General features: G+C 40.4%; 1 non-coding gene across 1 annotated transcript; it reads left to right on the top strand.

The window, feature by feature from the left end:
- The first annotated feature begins 13312 nt into the window (after nucleotides 1-13312).
- On the top strand, nucleotides 13313-13385 carry TRNAF-GAA (transfer RNA phenylalanine (anticodon GAA)). Its single transcript has one exon. It is a non-coding gene; the product is annotated as a tRNA-Phe (tRNA).
- Nucleotides 13386-13949: the final 564 nt, after the last annotated feature.

Genomic DNA, 13949 nt, shown 5'->3' with positions numbered 1-13949 from the left:
AAATGCAGAAAATTTTTTCCATGGAAAGATCCTTAAATTAATCAAGTCTGCAAAATACCTTTTTCCATGTAAGGTAACATATTCACAGCTTTTGGATATTAGGACAAGGATAGTTTTAGGGGGACATAACTACACATGCTACTGTCTTCCCTCTGGTCTACAAAGATTCACAACTGTCCCACATGTAAAAACATTCACTTCATCTCGGCATCCCCCCAGATCTCAACCCATTACAGTATCAACTCCTAGACCAAAATTCTCATCAGCTGAAAAGTCCTGTGACCTTTACACTTAGTTGTCAATAGTTTTAACCACTGTGCCAGGCCTGGAGACCCTAGGGAGTAACTCTTGCCAGTTTTTATGAATCAGAACGGACTCATCAGGAAATGGTAGCTTTTGACACTTTTTACTGATTTTGGCAAATGCAATCAAATTGTATATATCCATGTTTTGATCATCCTCTCCTTATCTACACGTTCCTTGGGTCGTTATGAGTCAAAATGGACTGGCCTCAATGAGTTTGGTTTGGTTTTGAGGTCTTCCACGAAGTCTTAGCAGACATTTTGTACACTTTACATAAAATTAAAAACAAAGAAAAGGAACTGAAATTCAGTGAGAAAAACAAGGAACTAATGGGGTAAGAAATTCCATTATGCTATATGCTTTTGTACTTATTATTCATTTCTACTCTGATATTAAGTTTTGTGTGTGAGGGCGGAGATGAATGTTTTTAATCACAACAAATGTGAAAGAAGTTCTGTAGAAAAAGAATCACTACAATATATGAGCAAGGCTTCTGCGTGGTGCAAAGGGTTTCGGCTGGGTAACCAACAGTAATGGAAAGGTTGGCAGTTGGAACTCACTCAGCTGCGCCGTGGAAGAAAAGTTCTAGCCACCTACTTCCTTAAAAATTGTGTCTTGCTATGAAGATGATTCCGACTCAAAGCAAGCCATGCTTTGGCCATCGTCTCAACGGAAGCAGACGGCTAGGCCTTTACTACCACTGGAACTTACAATCTAGGCTAGCAGTCAAATGCAAATGCGCCCCTTGGCTTCCTGCAAAGAGGAACGCACTACCTTGGAGTCCATACAGATTCATAGCTGTAACCTTTATAGAAGTAGACTGCCAAATTCTTCCCCTGCAAAGCGCAGTGGTGGGTGCCAGCTGAATATCTTTTGGTTAAGAGCTGAGCGCTTAACCACTGTGCCACCAGGATTCCCCATAAAGATTGAAGCCTAGGAAACCCTATTGAGCAGGTCTCTTCTGTTTACACGTGGGATCTCTATGAGTGGAAATCAACCTAGATGGCAATGGGAATACAACATCCAGCACCAAAAGGGAATTTCTTACCTTCCCCCATTCCAGTTTCGTGTTTTCCTTCTATTTCACACAGTGAGAGCCCTGGTTTCCAACAACCTCCATGTATGTACTCATTTACTCAAGCCGAAATCTTACAGGAAGTAGTGTCAGAATTGCTACACCCATAGCACTATTTAAAAAATAAAAACAAAACTCAGCTACATAGAGTTTAATATTTGTTTGTGATTCTTTTTGTCTTACAATGAGAGTAAAGCATTCTGTAAAACATTTTCTTGAATTAGTTCTCTCTTTTTTCTCCAATGTGGATAAGTTTTTTTCCTGAAATACGTTAGATTTATTTGTTTCCATTCTTAATCATATTTAGAGCGTTCTCATACACACACTTGACTTAGTTTTATTTATTTGCCTGTGTGAAATATTAATAGGTTTCCAATAGTCAAAAGAATACAGAAAGTTACATTCAGACAAGTTACAAAAGAATGTTATATCCCGGGACTCAGTCAGGTGATGGAATGAGTGGAAGCAAGTTCCGGGCAGTCTGGTGGAAGACTACTGATCAGGAACAATGCCTTTCTTTCTAGCACTAAGGTATCCTTCTCTTGGTGTATTCGTGTCTGAGAGAGTGCAGTGTAGGGAGTTTGGAAACAGCAAAATTGAACATAAGGTAATTTTGTCTCGACAACAGTCCTTCAAGACTAGGAGAAGAGCTATGATGATTCCTCCGAAATGGCTTTTTACTGGGGTATAGCTCAGTGGAAGAGTGCACGCTTAGCAAGCACGAGGCTCTGGGTTCCATCCCCAGTCTCTCCAATTTTCTTTCCTCTCAAAGCGCATTCATAGATCTTCTTAGTCTCAGAAACTTAATTCTTTCTTAATCTGACTTGTTTTGGCCTTGGTGTTTCTTTCTTAATTGACTTGTGGGACACTGGTGTTCACGTACAGTTACTTGATATCATTCTTATTCATACATTCTCTCCAAGCACTCTCATTACTCACCACTACATGGGCCACCAGCTGCATGTCCCAAAGACTAAGCAGACTGTTTAAGACAATGTGGGGAAAAGTTGAGCACCAAGAGGCTAGAAAATCTGAAAGAAGAAAAACCTGCTCCAATGCTTGGGAAACATCATTTTTCCTTCTTTGGGATGGAGAACACAATTCTGAAATCATGTTAGGTGAAGAAGAATTTATTCCTGCAAAAGAGGAGAGCCATTTTCTCATCTCATTTTGTCCTCTCGGATGTTCTAAGACATTGAGAAGTAGATGTTCAACCCAGATATGCGCCGGGGATGCAAAGACTCACCACCGTGTCTTGCTTACCTCTCATTCACAGTCATGGATATGGAGCAGAAAGAAGCCATCAAAGTGCATAGTAACTTCTTTGTCTACCTGACCTGAATGAACCCAGTGTCTGAGTGTGGTTGGGAGAGTCCCATCTTTGAAGATGCTGTGAAAGGAGAAACGGAGTATAACCCCTAAGCACTCAAGAGTCAAAAGAGGAGAGAATATTCACAGTAACCCAAAGACCTTGGGTAAGGTCTGCATCGTTTCAGGACATTTGCCACATCCTTATTGAATGGTTCTAGTTTCCCTGTAAATATTTTCCATTATTGAACTGAGAATAAAAATAACCTTGATGAATCAATGTGAATTTGATCATGTAATCTAGAACACGAACTAAAAGGTTTTTTGTATTTTGACCTAAACCAGCAGAAAATCCTGTAGAGAGATCTTGTAGAGGAAGACCTTGTAAAGGAAGGCTTGAAGGTGAGAAAAGGCCATTTTATCCATAGGAAAGAGGGGACTGATTATGATAGAGGAGGTGAAAATCCTAGAGACTGGAGATCCTTCATAATGCATCATCACCTTTTCTCTTCTTTCTAAAAGCTGCAGCTATCCTCCTCCTACCATTCTATCACAGGCCATCCCTAAGCCAAATTTGAGGTCACCTATTGACTTGCAAAGGACTCATGTATATTACCTTCGCAACGTACGTGGATTAAGTGGATTTTGAGTTATAACAACCTTATCCATTGGGCTTCCCAAAATGATGGATTTGAACTGCTGACCTTTTGGTTAGCAGCCAACTCTTAACCTCTGACACTAGGGTCCATACCTATGCTAAAGAAAAAACAAAGTTGCCTTTGAATCTACTCCGACTTATGGGGATCCTATAGGATAGAGTAGAACTGCCCCATAAAGTTTCAATGGATCGACTAATGATTCAAACTGCTGACCTTCTGGTTAGCAGCCTGAATGCTTAACCACTGCACCACCAGGGCAGGACTGAGGAAAAGGTGGCTGAGTATGCAGTTATTATTGGTTGTACAGAGTCTCTGACTTGCTGTGGTTCAGTCGCCCTCTTTAGACTCCTTCTGAGCTAAGAGCAGTATGTGAAGTGTAGAGGAGCCAGATACAATTTTTTAGGAAAATGTTCATTTTCAGTAGATTTCATCTAAGTGTAGAAATACGTGGAACTAACAAAGAGGGATTTGATTTTTTTACTCTTTGCATTTCAAGGAAAATCTAGCAAATTTCCCCAGTCACAGTGGTGATTAATCTCAAAGCTGTTGGCTCATCATGATATTACTCTCAACACTGCTCCTGCCACATCCATGCACAGACATTGGGAAACCTCTGTTGGAGCGATTTCCTCATTCATTCCAGAGGCCAATTCTGAAAGATGAGCTGTCATCGAATGGAGTATGTTTATTAATTTTCCATCTTCCTCTTTATTTTTAGTCACGCCTTGGCCTGTTTTCAGGCCACAACACTCTTGCACATACACTAGGTATCTTCTGGCTTCTCAGTCTTCCTAACCTTGTTTCCCAAATGTTCATTAGAGTTACAAATGAATAATACTAATTTTACTTCCCTGTTTAGCTGATGGAGTCCCCGGATTTTGCAGATGGTTAACAAGTTGGTCTGATAACCAAAACGCTGGAGATTGGAGTCCACCCAGAGGGCATGGGAAGAACGGCCGTGCCATCTATATCTGAAGAAAATCAGCCTTTGATACTCCTATGGAGGACAATTGTACTCTGATATACATAGGGTCACCATTTATCAGAATTGGTTGAGAAAAGCAACTTTTTTTTTAAAGCTTATAATGGAAAACTATAAATATAGCAAGCAGGCTTTATTAAGATTAATATTGTAAAGTAACAAATTATAAAAATAAATGATAAGGAACCAGGGCCAAGATGGCAGAGTAGTCAGATGCTTCAAGTGATTCCTTTTACAACAAAGACACAAAAAAACAAGTTAAATAATTACGTACATGACAACGTAGGAGCCCTGAATATCAAAGGCCAAGTTGGAAAATGGACTCAGCTGCATGGGGATGGAGAGGTGGTTCAGAAGCTGCAAAGAGTTGCCAGAGCTGAATTGCCAGAAACCCTCAGGCACCATTCCCTGGAGGGGCACTGCGGGGCTGGAAGTAGCGTACCCGAGATGGTCTCCTCAAGGAGAGACAGCAAGCTGCACAACCCACTCACACGTCCAGAACCAGAGAAGAACGGTGCTCTGGGCAAGAGCTAAGTACTTGGGTATATTTTACAGTGCCCTCAGCCCGCAAGCCGACTTCAGTGGCTGTCATTTTCCCTGAGCCCGAGGTAAGGCCTTCTGCGTGTTCTGAGTCATTCTCCCAGCCTTGCAGAAGGAATAAATTCACAACTGGGGGAAATGATTATCTGCCAGCTCCACTAAGCTGGGGAGCTCAGGACAAAAGGGGCTCCTGTCCAGGCACAAATGGTCCATGGACTTTGAATACCTTTCACCCCTGCAAGGACCTGTGTGGGCCCATTTCAGGAGAATAGGCCCTTGTTGGCAGACTGCAACTATTTCAGCTGTGTGGTGGAGAGGTGCATGTTTGATGTTTCACACTACTTTGCCTATTATACAGGGTCCTCACCTACACACATCCAGGGCCAAAGGACTGGGGGCTCCACCCAGGTCACCTGGCCACCCACAAAAGTGGTCCAAGGATAAGTGGTACATCCCAGTCCTTAAAAAAAAAGCATTGTGGGCCCATGGGCCACCTGCAGAGCCCACCCACCTGTGCACTCTTGGGAACAGCAATGAGCTTTCCTCACAGGTATTGAGGGACAGTTGTCAGCCCCCTGCCTTGTTCAGAGTGTGACCCCCTGCTGCAACCAGATACATAAGACAAAGTCTCGTCATTCTAGCTTCTAAGGAGCGTTCTGTTTGTACTTCTACCAGACATATTTGTTCATTCTTCTCTCAGTCTCTGGTATATTCAATATTCTTCACCAAAAGCATAATTCAAAGGCGTAAATTCGTTTTTGGTCTTCCCAATTCACCGTCCAGCTTAGGCATGCATATGAGATAATTGAAAATACCATGGCTTGGGTCAGGCACACCTTAGACCTCACAGTGACAGCTTTGCTTTTTAATACTTTAAAGAGGTCTTTTGAGGAGATTTGCCCAATGCAATATGTTCTTTGATTTCTTGACTGTTGCTTCCATGGGTGTTAATCATGCCTCTAAGTGAAATGAAATCCTTGACAACTTCAATCATTTCTCCGTTTATTATGATGTTGCCATTGGTCCAGTTGCGAGGACTTTTGCTTTCTTTGTGTTGAGGTGTAATTCATACTGAAGGATGTAGTCTTTGATCTTTATAAGTAAGTGCTTCAAGTCCTCCTCATTTTCAGCAAGGAAAATTGTGTCATCTGCAGATCACAATTTCTAAATGACTCTTTCTGTGGTCCTGATGGTGCCTTCTTCTTCGAATTGTCCAGCTTCTCAGATTATTTGCTTAGCATACAGATTGAATAAGTATGGTGAAAGAATACAACCCTGACACGTAATTTTTCTGATTTTATACCACACAGTATTCCCTTGTTCTGTTCAACTGACTTCCTTTTTGTCTGTGTACAGGATCCTCTCGAGCACGAGTAAGTGTTCTGGAATTCCCATTCTTTGAAATGTTATCTGTAATTTGTTATGATCCGCACAGTTGACTGCCTTTGCATAGCCAGTAAAATACAGATAAACACCTTTCTGGTATTCTCTGCATTGAGCCAAGATCCATCTGACACCAGCAATGATATCTCTGGTTCCATGTTCTCTTCTGAATCTGGCTTGAATTTCTGGCAGTTCCTTGTCAGTACACTGCTACAAGCACTTTTGAATTCTCTTCAGCAAATTTTGCTTGTGAGTGATATTAATGATACTGTTCGATAATTTCCAAATTCTATTGGGTCACCTTTCTTTGGAATGAGCACAAATATGGATCTCTTCTAGTCAGATGGCCAGGTAGCTGTCTTTCAAATTTTTTGGTGTAGATGATGACAGCACCTCCAACACAGCATCCATTTGTTCAAACATCTCAACTGGTATTCCATCTATTCCTTGAGCCTTGTTTTTTGCCAATGACTTCAGTGCAGCTTGGACTTGTTCCTTCGGTACCATCATTTCTTGATCCTATGCTACCTCCTGCAATGGTTGAACATAGACCAATTCTCTTTGTCACAGTGATTCTGTGAATGCCTCCATCTACTTTTGATTCTTCCTACTTTGTTTATAATTTCCCCCATAGAATCCTACAACGTTGCAACTCATAACTTGAATTTTTTTTTTTTTTCTGGTTCCTTTAGCTTGAGAAATACCAAGTGTGTTCTTTCCTTTGGTTGTCTAACTCCAGGTCTTTGCATATTTCATTTTCATACTTTACTTTGTCTTCTCAAGCCTCCCTTCAAAATCTTCTGTTCAGCTCTTTGACTTCATTATTTCTTCCATTACCTTTAACTACTCAACTTTTAAGAGCAAGTTTCAGAGTCTCTTCTGATTCCATTTTCATCTTTTCTTTCTTTCCTGTCTTTAATGGCATTTTGTTTTCTTCATGTATGATGTCCTTGATGTCATCTGACAAGTCATCTAGTCTTCTTGAGTCACTAGTGTTCAATTCATGAAATCTCTTGAGATGGTCTCGAAATTCAGGAGGAATATACTCAAGTTCATGTTTGGCTCTGGTGGCCGTGTTTTAATTTTCCTCATCTTCTAGTTACTTGGAAAGGAGAAATTGATGGTCTGTTGTGTTGTCAGCTCCTGGTCTTGTTCTGACCCTTGATATTGAGCTTCTCCATCACAGTTTGCACAGATGCAGTTGATTTGATTCCTGTGTATTCCATCTGTTGTGGTCCATGTGTATAGTTGCCCTTTATGTTGTTGAAAAAAGGTATTTCCAATGAATCTCTCAGTGATCTTGAAAAATTCTATCATTTGATCTCCACTAATATTTAGATAAATTTGACTAGTTACTATCCACCAGGGTGGTATAGCTCAGTGGTCGAGTGCATACTTCGCATGTATGACGCTGTGGGTTCCATCCCTGACATCTCCACCCTTTTTCTCTCATTCAACACTACCTAAATCCAATCCCGAAGTTATACACATTTATTTCTCCTAATATTTTCATACTATTCCTGCACATATAGAAAGTAAAAGCATAACCCGGTAGATTGCCTTGAATTCTCTTCCATTCGTAGGCTGTGAGCCTCTACGTCCACTTAGGTGACTGTGACAATGGAAGTAAGACCTTCAGAAAGGGGGGAAAAGAAGAACTGGATCTCAACAGAATCACTTCAAACACCAAAACAAAAGCATGCACGTTTACAGGCAGTTTACCTTGGCTCCCATTTGTATTACTATTAAGAGACAGAAAGAGAGAAAAAGAGGTGAGGAAGGACATTGCCAACAGTTTTCTTTAGTGTTTTGTGTTTTCTGGGTCAAAAGTCTGAGCAGAGGCAGAGGAGCCCATCTTATGCCCACCGATTTCTCTATGTGTGTTCTGTCTAAATATGAGAGATAGATAGCTGTAAGTTCCAAGTCTTTTTAGGTGAAGGAGTGGCTTGGATCCTGGACAAGGGAACGAAGACTGTAAGGAAATTAGAAGCCTTCCTAATATGCAAGGATAAAAAATAACTAGAATCCGCACATTCCCAATTGATACTCCATAATATCAGTTTTCCTATATTTTCTCACTCATTCCCTTTTCCTTCTTATTTCAATCTTTAAATAAAACATTTACTGGAAATCGCAGTTAACATCAAAAGGAGGTACACGTATGTGAAGACGCAGGGAAAGGTTTTTCTGTCAAAAAGGAAAATAGATACATGTAGTTTCCGACTTACATCGTATTTGAATTATAATGAACAATCTTACCACCTGTCCTTTTTTTTTGTACATCTTGTCATCAGTAATATCTCCTATGTACCTGTTATTTATGTTATCATTCTCATACCAAGCCCGCAAAATAAATAAAGATCAAATTTTTCAAAATACTCCATCCTGTAGGGTCGCTATGAGTCAGAATTGACTTGAAGGCAGGGGGTTTGGTTTTGGTTTTTGGTTTGCTGTGCAAGCTGGTGAACGGGAATTGAGCTGTTTGGTGGCATGGTTCTGATTATGTTGTAGGAAGAGCCCCCTGGTGGCTAGGAGCAGTATGGTTTTCTGGGGGCAAGGACTGGAAACTGAGAGTAGCTAGGGTGAGAGCTCTGAGGGCCTGGGCTGTTTGGTTATACAATTTATTTAGTAAACCTTATTGAGCACCTACTATGTGCCATGCCTTGTTTAGGCAATTGGAGTGTATATTCACATGGGTGAACAAAAAAAATAGTGGTAACATTTTTTTCCAGAGGGGTTGATTGATACGCAAATAAATCACAGCATTTGCTGTTTGTAATTATGACAAACAGCTTTTTTTTTTAATTGTCTTAAGTATTATATGTAAAAAAAAATTTCCATTTTAAGGTGTTTTACATGTACAATTTAGTGACACTGATCATGCTTATTATGTTGCTCAACCATCTATCCATTTTAAAATTTTCCTATCACCCTTTAACGAGAAGCTCAGTATCCCCTCTGCAGTGAGTCTTCCACCCACCCCGGTAACCACTGATAAACTTAGGTCTCTATACACTTGCCCATTGTAGATATTTCGTATAAGTGAGGTCAGAATAATTCTCTCATGGCAAACTTTTGAGGAAACTCAAGAGGACAAGAAAAGCTTATTGTATTTACTTCTATTTTTCCTTACCATACTCTTTCTTCCTTCCTGATATTCCAAAATTCCATCCTTTATTATTTCCTTCATTTCTGGAAAACAGACTTTAACCATTCTTTTAGGGTAGTTCTTCTGGTGGCAAACTCTCTTAACTTTCCTCTGACTGAGAATGTCTTGCTTTCTCCTTCATTCCAAAAGAATTTTTTGTTTTTTCTGGATTGACAATTCTTGTCTTTCAGCACTTGAAAAATGTGCCTCTTCATTCTGGCCTCCGTGGTTTTTGATGTGATATCCACTCTCATTCAAATTGTTTTTTTCCCAAAAAGTAAGGTGCCGTTTCTCTCACTCCTTTCAAGGTCTCTTTTTGTTTGCTTTGCTTTTAGAGTTCAGAAGTTTTGATTAGGTTTCCATTCACCACCCTCACTGCCATTCAACTGACAGGTGCTTTTCCTCCAAAAACCACATAAAAACCCAAATCTCCAGGTCAGCAGACTATGGAGTTTCAGACTTAGGTATTCCAGTGTTTAGAAAAGGACTTCACAAGGCTGTCTCTTAGGGCTGGCAAATTCATCATGTAAACATTCCATGGGGCAAAAAGTAAACAGTGTTTCAATCAGTGTACAAGCAGAACTATACAAACCTCTTTCTGTGCTCAGTGAAAGGCATTACATATTTTCTAGCTCCCCAAATCCAAAATATCCCTGAATCCTGACTTTTGCTTTCTCCTTGCTATCTCTGCTTTTTGTCATCCCTATCTTTTTCCTCTGAATTACTGAAAGCTTTGCATTTCTACCTAGAGTGGGACAAAGCAGACTGTGGCTAGGGAAAGTGCTATCGTTTCTTTTTCCATTATGATTCTCTTCATATTCCTGTAGAGCAAAGAGAGGGGAGAGAGGAGTGAAGAAGCAAAGCTTCTATCAGAAGTAACTACGGCAAAATGAAAGGCTTCAGCCTAAGAGAAATAATTAGATTAAAACAAAGATTGCCTAAACAGGGACTTGACCCCTGGACACTGAGATGGAAACTCCAATGCTATACCAACTGAGTTACACAGGCCCTTTTCTGTGTTTTTTTTTTTTTGTGTGTGTGTGTGTGGGTGTTTTTTTCCGGAGCCTGTCTTTTTTGGTTAATTTATGGAAGTTCCAATCCACCAGCCACGGCTTGGAAATCCTATGGGGCCCTTCTACTCTGTCCTTTAGGTTCTCTATAAGTTGGAATTGATGACAACAGGTTTGCTTTTTTGGTTATATGTGACCAGTTGCTTTCATATTGAGTGTTTTCAAATAGCTTTTCTTGAATTCTCTTCATTGCCAAGAAGATTTTGTTTGAAAGAGACGTTGTCATCTCTCAGATCATTTCCTTTTTTCTCTCTTTGCCTTGTATCACTTTAGATTTTTGGAACCAGAATGGCTTCCCCTAGATAAGCACTGCCAAGTTTCTGACCATACTGGTGACAGACTTCATTACTTGCCAAGTGTTGTGATTTTATCCCAGTTTCTCATTTCCCTATATGAAACTATTTTTCTGGAAGCAACACTCATGCTACTCTTTGTATCCCTCTGCACTGTCTTCTACATCATCCTTGCAGTCTTGGGAAGCAGAGGAGAAAGGAGTTGAAAGAGAGAGAATTTGAAGATGAAGGGAACATTCCATAAAGGTGGGTAAACAAGGGAGCCTTAGTTTAACCCTCTACATCTCTAGGTTTGCTTTTCTTCATGAAGCACTTCCCTATCATGTGTGAGCCACTTCTTCTTCTCATTTTTTTTCCCCCTCCTCCACCTGTTTCTTCTTCTTCTCTTCCCTCTTTCTGTCTTTATTCACTGTTTGCTGCCCACATCCAAGGAAAAAGGATAATTATCTTGATGAAGAAATGTACCTTAGAACATACTACCTAGAATATGATCCAAGACAGTTCGTTCCTTTTGACCTACACTTGGAGAAAATAAGGTACAGGGAATCTGGGAACAAACAAAAGGGAAGATTTTTGGTGAGAAGAAAAGATTAACCTCTCTGGGAAGGAAAGACTAAGCCTGTCATGGAAAAAGAGTATTGTTTATTTCTGCAAATATCTCGGCAATTCTAAGAATGTTAGACTGTGAAAATTGAGAGAATTTGTAATTGCTTTTCTTTAGGAATTTATGTATTTCTCATCTCTCCTACCCTACGAATATATAAGACATCGATTGGGGATCTGCCAATTGGACCAGTGCTCCAGGGACCAATTTAGAGTCCATAGCCCTGGGTGGTGTAGTGGTTAAGTGTTATGGCTGTGAAACAAATGGTCAGCAGTTCAAATCCACCAGGCCTCTTTGGAAACTCTAGGGGGCAGTTCTACTCTGTCCTATAGGGTCGCTGTGAGTCACAATCAACGCGTCGGCGGTGGGTTTGGTTTTTGGTTTAACCCTGGGCCACCTGCATATCGGGTGATTCTTCTACTTGTTGGCAGAGAATCAAGTTGTTAAAGCCTATGTTATGAATGGATTATAATAAAATATTTTCCTGGCATTAAATGCAGGCATTTCCGACAAGGTGTACTATTGTTTAGGCTTCCAGACCTTTCTCCCTCAAGTAATGCCACCTTATTTTTAAGACAGGAAAGGTCTAAATATAGCATTTTTTTTATGCCTCCCCCTTTCTTCATGCTGTCATCTGCAAGCCTTTATTTCAGAGTTCAGTTCTTGGCTCATGTTTCTCTACCCAAATGCACCATTATTTTTTTTTTAGAGGAGAGTGCCTTTCAAGAAATATGTCATTTCTTATAATCTCACAATTTATTAATTCTAAGTAATTGTGATCTTCACGGGTTTCAGCTGCTATTTGATTTCTGTTTTGAATGTGGTTGAAGTTTCTTCCTTTCGCAAAGTGAAAAGTTTGAAAACAAACCCAATGCTCCCTAACAACATTTTCACTTTTAGGTTTGGACTACTTCTTTAGTGTATTGCTCCCGTGGCCTGATGGACAACGCCTCTGATTCTGGATCAGAAGACTGAAAGTTTGAGTCCCTTCTTGGTGCCTTGTTTCTGGTTTGGCAAGCAGTAGAAGCCCCTTGAATTGACCTCCAATGGCCAGTGTTTATTTTAGGAAATGTAAGTAACTCAGATGTATCTGTGTATCCTTATCCTTCTCTCCCCTCTCTCTCCTCACACCCACCCATAGCCCTTTGGCTGCATGCATCTCCCTCAGGAATCTGATATGATATTAAATGACCACCTTATGACTTTATATAAAGTTGTAAAGAGAAGGAACTGGAATTCTGTTGGCATATGTAAGAAATGTACTTACCAGTACTCTTGTGATTTTAATTCAGCTAGGTTTATGTGTGTGGTGTGGGGTGTTTTCTACAACATGGTGTTTGAAAACCCTTAGTGAAAGTCCTTTTATGATTAAGCAGAATAATCGCTCAGCAAACCATGCAACTCATCTGCTTTTTATAATTCCCAACATTTCCGTTCTTTTCTCTTTTCGAGAACACTTTTTGCGTATTCGTACGGAAATAAACACATTGTTTGATGGATTATGTTTCCCCATTTCTACTCCAGAATAAGAAGCCCTTCACACTAATGTGCTCAGTAACCCTCTGTTCCCCATTACAGTGTCACTAAGAAGAACACAGAAAAGGAAGGACTGAAAGAGGAGAGAAAGAACAGCCTCGATCATTTCTTTAGGAATTTCCTTAGTTTTCTGAGTAGTGTTTGGAGCGTGGGACAGCCTGAGGTTATCAAGCAGAGAAGCTTCTTCCTGTTTTACTTTCCATTCCTGGCACTCCTCCTCTACCAACCCATCCACAGTCTTCAAAAATTGGAAAACACTTTTCAGACGTGGATGGCAACAGACCTCACAGAATTTCAGGTTTGTGAGTAGATAATATTGCATGAGATTTACATTTACAAACGTACAAGTCCTGTAAACAATACTTTAAGGTATAACTAAACTGGCACCCCGCGCCCCTCCCGCACACGGCAGCCGAAGTAGCTCAGTTGGGAGAGCGTTAGACTGAAGATCTAAAGGTCCCTGGTTCAATCCCGGGTTTCGGCAGTTCTGTTGACCTCTGCATAACTATTATCATCCTTTTTTTTTTTTTTTAATAACAGTTGCATTCCAAGCCTTTAGGATTCTAATAAAAACTAACTGTAAATAAAGTTAAGCAAAAACTTGTACGGAAGGAGGGCGCAGCTCAGTGGTAGACCGCATGCTTTGTATGTAAGAGGTTTAGGGATGGATCCCCAGCACGTCCAGAGTTTTCCTCTGTTTAAACAGTGTTTAAAGTCATTCTTTCGGGAAAGAGCCCCCGGGTCGTCCACTAGTTGAGAACTGGGCTACCAACCAAAGGGCAACTGGCAGATTCTAGGAAACACTATGGAGCAGTTTTATCTTGTCCTATACTGTTCCTATGCGTCGGAATCCACTCAACAGCAACCGTTTTATTTAATTTTTCCCCTGAAGGAATACAGATGTAGTTCTCCTAATATTTTCCATATCATTCCTGCACACATACAAAGGAAAAACATAACCCGGTGTATTGCCTTGAGTGCTCTTCCATTCACAGGCTGTGAGCCTCTACATCCCCTAATTTGACTGTGACTACCCAAGGAAGACGTT

The sequence above is a fragment of the Elephas maximus genome, chromosome 1, assembly GCF_024166365.1.
Source record: "Elephas maximus indicus isolate mEleMax1 chromosome 1, mEleMax1 primary haplotype, whole genome shotgun sequence".
In the NCBI taxonomy this organism is placed as follows: domain Eukaryota; kingdom Metazoa; phylum Chordata; class Mammalia; order Proboscidea; family Elephantidae; genus Elephas; species Elephas maximus.
This window is presented reverse-complemented; position numbering and strand designations above follow the sequence as displayed.